A 12151-nucleotide genomic window follows, 5' to 3' on the forward strand; every position below is an offset into this window, starting at 1 on the left:
TTCTGATCCTTCTCTTTCTTTGATTAGAACTGATCCATGGAACAATCCCTAATTTAATCCCTTGCATTGGGTTGGGCCTGCTTGAGACTCATCCATCGATTATAGGTGTTTTCCTCAATGATAAGACTAGCCTTATGGAAATGACAAAATCAGGCGTGTGATGCACTCAATACATGTCTCTCCACTTTCATTGACTACATCCTTATTAGAATTTCTTCCTTCCCCACAAAACGTTTGGGTTTCATGCTCTTGAGTCCATTAGACCTGCCATGTGTTTGAAATATAAAAAACAACTTTTCTCCCTAAATGACTTTGTGCAAACAAATCAAACGAGACGGTTTTGTTGATGCTTGTGTTGGTATCAACTATGCAGTTACATTACTACAAATGTTATCCGTTTATAGAAAATATATGAAAGGTAAGTGAAATTGTCTAGTGGGATTTTACTAAAGCATTGGAGCATAGGGACTTGGCCATATAATGCAAAATATTGTGTACTAGTTTTATGACATTATCCATGGACTAATCGGGATCATAATAGTCTAGGGTCTTCGTACCTCAGGGGATTCACCTCTTAGATGTGTAGGTTGCCACGTGAGTTCAAATGAATGGGTTTTTTATTTGCCAAAGTTTTAAAATTTAAACAAGATTATTAATAGAAGGGGTTTTTTAATTGATTTTAAACAAAAACTCATAAGTTTTTGAAGAAGAAGGGGTCATTTTGTTACCTTAAACATGAAGTAAATGGAAATTTTTAATACCATTTGAATGCACATGATATGAATAGTTTCTTAAAGGTGCACCCCGGAGCTTTGTACTAAGTCACAAAGCACTTAACATGGTAGGAGGAGGATTTGACCTTGGAGAGTTGCTTTTATGACACATTTGGCCTAAACAAAAAAACAAACCTTGTTTTTGTCTCAACACGAAAGTGTTCATTCAACATGAGTGGTCGGCATAATGATGAGGCTCTTTCTTTCTTCATGTTGTGAGAGGGATTCCTTTATATATGCCATTATGTCATAATGTGCTTTCTTTCAACATGTGCCAAAGCCATAAAAGCTTGTGTATTGTTGTAAGAGTTAAAGCTCACTTCTCCCACCATCCTTGTATAAACATGTTGAATATAACAAGTATGTGGAGCTTGTTGATCAAATTTATCCACAATTTCCTCATCCCAAGTAGTTTGGCCATCTTGTTATGAGTAATCGTTTTGTTTTTAAAGATCTTGACATGCATCCTCACCTTGCCGAGTGAGAAGCAATGTTCGGGAAAAAAACTTTATCCAAACATACACAAATCCCTTTACGCCAGTTCTTAAGTGAAAATCTTGCAAATTATATTGTACTTTTCACTGTCTTTACACTATTTTCTTGCAAATTAGATTGTACTTTTCACTGTATTTACACTATTTTCTTGCAAAAGTCAAACGGAATTTTTGCTTTTTCGCTCTCAACTGACTGTCTTGATTTTTTTTTTTAATAAACGTTCGAAGCTGACTTCGACTAGTTTTATAGGATTGCACGCACTCACCCACACCCACATGTCTCAGGGGTTGAACCATAATGGGTGTGCTTAGAGCCCCTCACCTTTACCACTAGGCTAACTACCCTTGACAACTGTCTTAATGGGATCAACTTTCAATGCTTACCTAATAACCACTTTTCGCGAACACTCGCGGTATGAGATTTTCTTCCTTTCTGGTCAAGTTTTTTTAAGGTGTGTGTTTGCAACAAAGTCGTCTTCTATCAATGCATTGGGGTTCCACTTGACATTATGAACTTGCGTTACTCTCCCATGTAATGTGATTCTGCGGCCAGAATTGAACACAGGACGACACAGAGCTCCACAAAAGCTTGAAGCCAGCTTGGACGTCCTCCTTTATTTGTGCTATCGAAGTGCTGAAGTGCCGGGGCAGAAACTGTTACAAACGATTGATCCTCGCGCAGCACGGTCATCGCCCCTCATGTGAGCACAGATTGTGCATGTTCAGATACTCTGCGAAGGGAGCTTGTGGGGTTCCGAGTATGATGTCTCTCTCTCTCTCTCTCTCTCTCTCTCTCTCTCTCTCTCAACAAACACACACACACACACACACACACACACACACACACACACACACACAGATTTTGGATTTTGGTATATGGATCAAGGAGAGAAGAGAAGGTGAAGAGAAGAGAGATTTTACAATCGTACTCCAAAGGGAGCTGGGTAACCAATCTCTCTCTCTTTGAGAGAGAGAGAGAGAGAGAGAGAGAGAGAGAGCTTTATTGATGAGAGAACGGTTCCCTCTTGGTGATGGAGTATGAATTCCCTTGTGATAGCTTTTCCATGGTGTCCTTGTTGCTTCTTTGCTTCTTTTATGTGTATGATAGCTTTTCCACCATCCACTAGCCATTTTCCCTTGCTTCTCTGACTATTGCTAACTTATTTGATGTGTTCTTGATTTGTGAGTTTGTGTGCAAGCCATAGTGAAGTGCTTTCAAAGAACCATGTTGAAGTGCCTTTCATAGAACTCATTTGTTGCTGGGTAACTATCTTTTTTCTCAACTTAGAGTACTGTAACCAAGGTCAAAGAAAGAAACAACCTTGATTAATCTTTCCTCAAGAATTCTGGGGCAATAATGTAACTGTTTCGAACCGAGTTTTGTTACAGTTGTATTGTCGATTTGATGGTGGTTCTCGTATCTCTAAGGAGCAGATTAGGGAGTGAGGGCTGTTTTATAGCTATGTGTCACGTGCACATGGCAATGTGTGCCACATGGACTTGCTTCATCGACTTCCAGAGCCAATTTTGTACATATATGAAGATACGAGTGTCTAGAATCTTAAGAGGATTAGTAGTGGCAATTTTGTGAGCTTGTTCATAGGGGTTGCATTTCTAGACAAGTCCATTAGATTAGGTTTTCCATTTTTGGAACCCTCTTGCATAAATGGTTTGTATAAGCGTTTTGACAGATGTTGTCACACTATGGTGGGCATCTGACATGTCGTGCATGTAGTTTTAGGTTACATGAATTTAATGCGCCATTTCCCACGTCAATGGGATTCCTAGGTTGGCAAATGTGCGACAATTTCACCCTGAAACTTTGCCGAAGTCAAGTTTATTGATAAATCATTTCAAATGATTTTTTTGAACTGTCTTTCAAATTTTCCCTACCTAAGTCTTAAGAGGTTCTTAAGTAGGATACCAACCCTATAAGGGGCATGGGCCAGCATTTTGGATGATTCAGAGCTAGCACCAGAGATCAGCTCTGTGTTTTGGCAGAGACTAACCCATCGTTTTTGCAGATCAGCCCTTTGCGTTGTTGCTTTCCCATCCATGTCGGATCAGCCCTAGCAGCCATCATTTTCAGTTTTTAGCCTTTCCATCTCCGAAGATTGCTTGGATAGGCTAACGCTATCCTCCCTGCCGCTACAGCCCGGCACTTCGGTTGTCCATTGAGCCTCTTCTTGGCCATTCCCTCGCCGCATCAAGTGCTCCCATTGCTGTCCATTATCGACTTCATCATCATCTGCGTTTTCAACCCTTCATTCCTCTCACATCGGGAGCGCAAATCAGCCCTAGATCTTCCCCTTGGTGGCCATTGGCAAGCCCCTCATCGAGACGGATCCAAAGGTGCATAACTCTTCATTTTGAAGAGTTATGGCGGCGACATTCCCCATTCGACGCAATAGAGTTGCATTCAGGTATTGCACGTGTGTACATTCCATTTACACATTTAGGCAAGGGTGCGGGGGGCCTTTGAGAGGGTTAGTTGGGACCCCATTGGGTGTTCTCTCTTTCTCTCTACATCTCTACCTCTCTCATTCTCTCTCTAGAAAGAAATAAAAGGAAGCATCATTTGTGCTAAGTAGCACACATTCAAGCAAGGAAAGAAGCAAAGATTTGTGGAAGTGTAAAGTCTAGATCTTGTCACCATTTTAATTCGGCCTGCACCTAACATCGGTATCAGAGTTTTGTGATTTTGAAATTTGTACTAATCCGCTAATCTTTGACATCTTTTTTTCTCTCTAGTATTTAAGCGCGTGTCGTAGAGTTTTGCCTAAGGATACTTCTCTCACTTAGGGAACTGCAGGACCTATCATTGCTCGTAGGACCGTGCGCCTTGAGCGTAGGAAATGCAAACACTATGTACCGGGGGTTACAGTTGTGATACGCTTGCGAGAGGGTAGTTGATTTGGTGTGTGTGCTTTACCACGTCGACATAAAGAAATCCTAGCATGGATATTTGCAGTCATAACTTCGTCGACATGACATATCACATCATTGAAGACATGCATTGGAAACATGAAGATGTTGATTGCGAGTATCAATATTTGTTAGCGGCCTATGACGACAAAGGAAGGCGCCATCCAGATCAGCCTGTTAGCTTTGGAGTCTTGGCATTGTTTGCACAACCATCTCTTCCATTTGCTTAGAGAATTCCATCCTTTTAGGATAGGCATTGCATCGTCATTAATCTGTACACATCTTTGGCAACACATTGGGTGCACACCATCTGCATCTTCTTAACAATTGGTAGCCATCGATGTGGAGTCAAAAGGTTTCAATCCGAGGCAACCACTGCGGGAGTTTGCAGACATAGTGAGTGTACATTGGTAGCCACATCTGCTCTGCAGGGACGAGGATTCATCTAGAGCTTCTATCATATGGCAATCTAGTCAAAGCCCCAAGAGGAGCCTCTATCTTTGAGGAGTTATTTGATGGTTTTATGAGACATCATATAGAGGACTTGGCATGGTTCGTGGGCATTCCGAAGGACATATCCATCTTCATTTCCCATTCAGCGTTTCCCTCGCCAATCTTCCTACGTAGGTGCAATATAGGCTGGCTGGCAATCTTCGTGGGCATCAGCGTGTGCATACCCAACCATTTGCTCTACCCGGTTTGCAGTTTGGTTCACACCATCTGAGTTGGGGCAGCGAAGGCTGGCCGTCGGTAACCAACAGGGGAATCGTTGATTGAGGAGGGAGTCCATTGGTTGCGAGTAGATGTATGATCACCATCCATGTCTTCTGGACATTTCTGCATCACCCGAGGGAGCCTCTCTTAAAAGTAGCCGTGGAGGACATCATCTAGAAAGCCATTCATTCGAGATCATCTTATGGCCTGCATGGAGTTCGGCGGATGTCATGTGTACATGGCTCTGTGTGCCACGTGGACATGCTTTATCGACTTCCAAAGCCAATTCTGTATATATCTATAGATAGGAGTTTCTAGAAACCTAGGAGGAATACTATATGCAATTTTGTGGGCCTGTTCATAGGACGTGCATGTTCGGACGAGTCCATTAGATTAGGTTTTCCAATTTTGGAACCCTTGTGGTTTGTAAAAACGTTTTGACAGAAGTTACGCTCTGGTGGGCATGTGACATGACACGTAGTTTTAGGTTAGAGGAATCCAACGAGTCGTTCCGCTTCAAGAAGGAGCATGAGCCCAACGTTTTTGATCATTCAGAGCCAGCGCCCGTGCAAAACGCGGAAGTCCATACGTGTCACGTGACACATCCAACTCGTGTCCGTGGACAAGCTACAACATGACCAGGGTTCAGTTCAGTCAAGTCAGTCTAGAATAGGAAATGATCTGGCACTTTTGTGAGTGTGTTCGCAGACCGTGCATGTCCAAACACTTAGATTAGATGCATATCCTCTGGTTGCACACAGCATGACCATCAGATTTCTTATCAGAACCCATCAGGAGCATTTTTACAGTGCATAGACCTATTTTCCCTATTTTTGACAATTTTCACTTATTATTTTTAAAGTGACTTTTGTTGGGAACTGGGTAGGGAAAATTTACTAAGCCAGTATATAAGAAAACCTAGCGCTAGCACTTTTTGGCAGAAGAGGCAATAGGAGCTTCGGTTCAAGAGACACCTTCTTAGCAGGACCCCCCAAGACAAACCTAGGGTTTTTGCCCAACAACAGAGCCTAGCGTTTTCGTTCCTAGATCAGCCTTGGCGTTTTTGGATTGCAGAGCAGCCCCGACGACCACAAGACACAGAATATCAGCCCTAGCATTAGCAGATTTTCCCGGCAAGATCAGTTTTCAGCCCTAGCGTTTTTGCATCAGCCAGAGACCTAGCGTTTTTACACACGAGGAACCAGCGTTTTCAGTTTGTAGCAGGCAGACATCGTAGAAGAAGTCCCGAACCTCGCAGATCTCACCTTCTTGTAGTAGCAGATCCTGCCGCACGGTCAGATCCCGCAAAGTTTGCAGATTCAGCCCGGAAAACGCAGATTTCAGCATCTGCGTTTTCAGCGCGTCGTCATCGTACCGTCATTGACATCATCACCGACATAGAGTCAGAATTCAGCAGATAAAGATTTGCAGATTTCAGCCATTAGCATTTTCAGATTTCAGCCCGTCTCGTGGTCGTCCTCATCGTCGGCAAGTCCAAGCATTGTAGAGATTTGTGCAATCATAAGTAGACCGCTCTCGCCATAGAGAGTGGGGCCTGCGGAGGAGGGTTTGACAACTTTCTGGTGTTGTATTCTTCTCTCTCTATCTCTCAGTCTCAGCACCTTCATTCACAGTGTTCACCACTTTGTTTGTGTCCATTGCACTCTCACTAAAGGAACGGAAGGCTCTCCCTTCCGTAAGTAAAAGGAACCCTTGAGCACAGTTCGGAGCACTCATCTTGAGCAAAGTTCAACATTCACTTCCACTGCACCTTACATTGGTATCAGAGCTTTGGCAATGTTCTGTATCGCTCAAAAAAAGAACGACAAGAATCACAAGATTTTTTTTTTGCTTGTTGCGGTCTCACGTAACTCAAGACTTCTTGGACGTGTCGATTCCTAATTGTGTTTTTGAAGAGTGACAGGAATCCCAAGAAAGAAGGACTTGTCTAGCCTTCCCTTGTGCCTTTTTTCACTCATTGAGAGCGGACCGTGCGCTTAGCGGCCGGCCAATCGACGTGAGGTGGGAAAAAGCAACCTTGGTGTGAGAGCAAGGCCGCCAAGGGGTGCGCCCACGGAAAAGAGAGGAGCTCGGTTGAAGAGAAGATTCTTCTCTAACACAAATTGCAAGCAAAAGAAGAACCGCAAGAACCTCAAGAACCCCAAGACCCTCAAGAACTCAAGAACCCAAGAACCCAAGTTCCTTGTGAACTTGAGAACTGTAACAGACTTGGACAGTCAAGAATCTACCGCGACAACACCAAATAACCACTTCAAAACACTTCACAGTTCACAATTGATTCACACTGGCCCGACGGAGTTCGGTGCCTAGAGATATTTGCCCCAAAGACTGGCGCCCCTTTCGGTATTTCTTTTTGTATTTTTCTGTTGCCAAAGTATAATAGAGTGGTTGGGTCTCACTCTCAGACTTTGCGTCCAGATGCTTTGAGAAGTGAGAGACCATCTTCACTTATAAAGAGTTACAAGGGATGCCAAAAGCAGAGCCCCAAAAGCTTAAAATCAAAAGCTCAAAAGCTGTGCTTTTCTTTTCTCTCTCAAGTTCTCTCTCTTTCTTGCCCTAAAATTTAAAGCAAAAGATCTTTCTCTTCTCTCTTTCAATTTGCGTGGAAAAAGCACTGTCCAAAAGCTGTCGTACAGCTAGTGCAAAATCCGCCGCAAAATCCGGTCGTCCGTACTGCTGCCATGTGTCATGCTAGGGTTAGGGTTTTCTGGCAGATTTAGGTTTTAGCAAAATTAGGGTTTCCAAAATTAGGGTTTTTGCAGATTAGGGTTTCTCTGGCAGAAATTAGATGTCATCACTTTGTGACATACCCCCCTCTTGAAAGCATTGTAATCGCCCTCGATTACAGTTGCAAAATAGACAGAGGCCATAAATTGTCTTAGCAGAGAGTGACTGTTGGTACCTACGTACTAGGAACACACATCTAGCACATGTACCAATCAACAGTCACATCACACGACATCACAGGACATCACTAGACATCACAAGACATCACATGACATTCAACATTCATTCGGATCTTAGATCATGATTTATTGGCAATGTAGCTAGCAATCGCATCTAGATCCAGTCGGGACCTCATCGATGCCCGATTGACTAACCCCTATTGCAACCATGTCTATTCGAGATCAATTAGACCAAAATGCTGCAGTCATTTCGTCTATCAGTTCCTGCACTTAAAAACAAGTCAAGAACAAATCAATTTCATATTCAGGAATTCCATTTCATAAAGTTATACAGTAGAATACTGTCAGCTCTCAGTATCCCTGAAGCTCAAAGAGATATCAGTGACTCTAGTATCAAAATCGAGGCATCTGTTGACAAAGGAGAGGAGTAACTCCCCTCTTGTGCATCCCACTGCACCAGATCTCTGGCCAAGCTGAATTCTTGGTTCCATTTGGAGTAGACTATGCTAAACCAAAAGCTTCGAGGTAAAGTTTCACAATCTGAGGAGTATCTGCTAGGTCCTCCTCCTCCATCCACTTCGCATCCAATGTAGGATAGTTCTTGAACTTAACCAAGAACCGCCTTCGGACTTCATCTTTATTCTTTGTTTCCTTATGTGCCAAAATCTGTTCAGGAACAAGGATCTCCTCGTTTTCTTCCACTTCGGGTTGCTCATCAGGCTCCCCATCATCAGACACATCACCTTTAAAAGGCTTCAAGAGACTCACATGGAATGCATTGTGAATCCTCCAAGTGTCAGGCAGTTTCAGTCGAAAGGAGACATCATTGATCTTTTCAGAGATCTGGAAAGGTCCGTAGTATCGCATACTAAGCTTTGGAAAAAGCATCTCCTTTCCCTTCTTTCTCAGGCGTGCCTTCTCAAAACGTAAGAGCACCCAATCATCTCCTTCAATTTCAAATCGCGACGATGGCAATCCGCTGCCTTTTTTTTGTCGTTCTTGAGATTTCTGCAAAGCCTCGCGGACCTTGGCAAAAGCCGTGTCTAAGTCGCGCGTATACTCATTCGCTTCAAAAATCTTATCTTTCGTGCTTAGGAAGGGTGGAACCTTCGCAACACCTTCAAAAATCTCAAATGGCGCCTTCCCCGTCGAAGAGTGTATCGTGTTATTGTAGGCAAATTCCACCGAAGGTAGATACTTTTCCCATTGAGTCTTCTGATCCAAGATATAAGACTTCAATAAATCTAGAACCATTGAATTGGCAATCTCAGATTGCCCTTCAGTCTGCGGGTGGAACAATGACGAGAACTGCAACCGCGTGCCAATGTTCTCCCACATTGCCTTCCAAAACAAACTCGTAAATCTAGGGTCCCTGTCGGAGACAATCGTCTCAGGCATGCCATGTAATCTGAAGATCTGGGCCGCAAACAGTCTCGCTAAGTGATCCGGCTTGACTGTTTTCTTCACTGGAATGAAATGAGCCTGCTTGCTAAATCTGTCAATAACAGTCCAGATACCATCGTGACCACTCTATGTTCTCGGGAGATCAAAAATGAAATCCATTGCAATACTTTCCCAGGGGCGGGTGGGTATGGGCAAAGGCTGTAACAATCCCTGTGCTTTATGCCTGTCAAACTTGACCTTCTGGCATACCAAGCAACTGGGCACAAACTCTTCCACATCCTTCTTGAGTCTCGGCCAAAAGAAGTATCTCTCTACCCCTTTCATGGTGGTAGCGATGCCGCGGTGACCCGTAAATGGTGGACAGTGGCATTCAGTCATAACCTTTTCCCTCAATGGCTGTGTAACGCACAACATAGTTTTTCTCATCAAGTAGCCATCCCAAATGGAATATCCCGCTACTGTCTCCCCATCCCGTATCCGTGTGAAAACGTCTTCAAAATTCGAATCTGTGGCATATTGGTCGACCATATCCTTGAAGCTCCTATGATGTATCGCGGAAATAGTCAGAACTAACAGCTTCTGAGACAAAGCATCTGCTACCACATTCTTCTGTCCTTGAACATGGACAATTTTGGAAGTGAAACTGTGACAAGATGTTCATCCACGCATCTGCTTTTCCGATAGCTGCTTCTGTGACAATAAGTAGCGCAAACTCCGATGGTCTGTAAAGACAGTAAAATCCGCTCCGAGTAGGTAATGCCGCCACTGAGTAAGAGCATGATAACCGCCAAAAGCTCTTTCTCATAAATCTGTGCTGTCATTTCCGGCCTTGAGAACAATCGGCTCTCGTAAGCAATGACATGGCCTTCTTGCATCAAGACCGCACCGAGACTACAACCACAAGCATCACAATATACTTCAAATGACTTCTGCAAGTCCGGCAAAGTCAAAACTGGTCCTGTAGTCAATTTCTCTTTCAATGTCTGCAATTTCTCTTTCAATTTTTGAAAGGCAGTCACCTCTGTGGGTCCCCACGAGAAAGGGACTCTTTTTTGTGTCAAGATATGCAGAGGGGAAGCAACCTCTGCAAACTTTTGAATGAACCGGTTGTAGTACGAATACAGTCCCAAGAAGTTTCTAACTTCATGGACATTCTTCAAATCGGACCAATCACGGATAGTTTCTATCTTGGCCGGATCCATTTGCACTCCTGTTGCTGACACAATGTGTCCCAAAAAGTGTATCTCTGGTAGGAAAAATTCACTTTTCTTCGCATTAATCAACTAACTTGTGATCTCGTAATGCCTGAAAGACCTGAAGCAAATGGTCTCTATGTTCTGCCTCATTCCAATGATATCGTCAAAGAAAGTGCCAACAAATAGCGTGTACTCTCGAAAAATCCTGTCCATCATCCGGTTAAATGTCGCAGGGGCATTGGTTAAGCCAAAAGGCATCACCAAAAACTCAAATAACCCAAAAGTCGTCCTAAAAGCTGTCTTGTAGACGTCTCCCGGCACGATTCTGATCTGACGATATCCAGTCTTCAAATCAATCCTGCTAAAGCACGAGGATTCCTATAATCTGTTGAGTATATCATCGATCCTAGGAATCGGAAATCTGTTCTTGATGGTGATTTTGTTGAGAGCTCTACAATCCATGCACATTCTCCAAGATTTGTCTTTCTTCAAAACCAACAACACTGGAGAGCAATACGGTGAAGTACTAGGCTGGACAAGACCCTTTTCCAAGAGGTCTTTCACTGGGTTCATAATCTCTTCGTTCTGTGCTCGGCTCACACGGTAAGGTGGCCGGTTCGGTGGTGTGCTTCCAGGTATCAGATCAATGGTGCGATCTTCAGGACGAGCAGGTGGTAACTCGCAATTGGCGTGAGTGGAGAAAATCTTGGCGTTCTTTATCAAGTTTAGACATATTTGTCCTATCCTCATCACTCAACTCTTTCATAAAGATCAAGTAAACAAACAGATTGGATTTCATTATTTTAGAAATGGCCGAAGCCGATACAATAGGGACAGACTTGCCCTTCAGTTTAATGTGAAGTACAATGGTTTTGCCCTTCTCTGTACTATGTAGTCAATGTCGCTTTCCTCGCCCGATAATCGACCACGGCGTTGTTCTTGTGGTACTAGGGAATTCCCAAGAGAATATCACAACCTTCCAAACTCATTATGTAAAAGTCCTCATGCCCCAAATACCCTTGACTATGCAACCGAAGTTGGCCAATGACAGGTGTAATGGCTACGTCCCTGCTGGGTGCCGCTAGAACTGCCTCCGCAAGTGGTCCCATCCGATCGGGAGTGATCTTGAGCCGCGCCGCCAATTCCAGTGAAATGAAGTTGGCCTTGGCTCCTCCATCAAAGAAGATCAGGGCCTCTTGGTCTCTCACTTTGCCCCAAGCTCGACAAAGTTCTGTACTCTCGTCCACGGTGTTGGGATCGGTACCCACACAATCTGGAACCGGTCTTGTTTTCATCTTGCCTTTTCTTCCACGTTCCTCAGCTGCCCTTGAACTCTCAGGCCTTTCGTCGTCCTTGTCATTCTGTTCTTTCTGTGCCTTTTTAGGGCACTTCGCGGAGATATGTCCATGTTCCCCGCATCCAAAGCACTTCCCCTCTCGCTTCATCTTCCTCAGCTGCCCTTGAACTCTCAGGCCTTTCGTCGTCCTTGTCATTCTGTTCTTTCTGTGCCTTTTTAGGGCACTTCGCGGAGATATGTCCATGTTCCCCGCATCCAAAGCACTTCCCCTCCCCGATGAAGCGAGCTCTCTCCTGAGGAGTAAGCTTGGGTTGTGCATCTTTCTTTTTTGGGTTGCTCTTTCTCTTTCTACTTTCATTTGCTAAAGTCTGTTCAGCTCGTTGTGTCATGACCTCATCGGTGGGATAGGTCAGACTGCCAG

At 43.9% G+C, this 12151-nt stretch overlaps 1 protein-coding gene across 6 annotated transcripts in view; it reads left to right on the forward strand.

The window, feature by feature from the left end:
- The first annotated feature begins 1794 nt into the window (after positions 1-1794).
- The window catches only part of LOC147464476 (arginyl-tRNA--protein transferase 2-like), a 117006-nt gene continuing 106649 nt past the window's right edge, over positions 1795-12151 (forward strand). For 3 of the 6 annotated variants that reach the window (XR_015188474.1, XM_086515194.1, XM_086515212.1), the window contains exon 1: positions 1796-2025. The gene's annotated coding sequence lies outside the window, so the exon portion shown is untranslated. Of the gene's footprint in view, positions 2033-12151 lie in introns of all 6 variants that reach the window. The other 3 variants (XR_015188476.1, XM_086515206.1, XM_086515201.1) reach the window with 2 other exon arrangements.

This window comes from Adiantum capillus-veneris, chromosome 1, assembly GCF_014529385.1.
Source record: "Adiantum capillus-veneris isolate H3 chromosome 1, ASM1452938v2, whole genome shotgun sequence".
In the NCBI taxonomy this organism is placed as follows: domain Eukaryota; kingdom Viridiplantae; phylum Streptophyta; class Polypodiopsida; order Polypodiales; family Pteridaceae; genus Adiantum; species Adiantum capillus-veneris.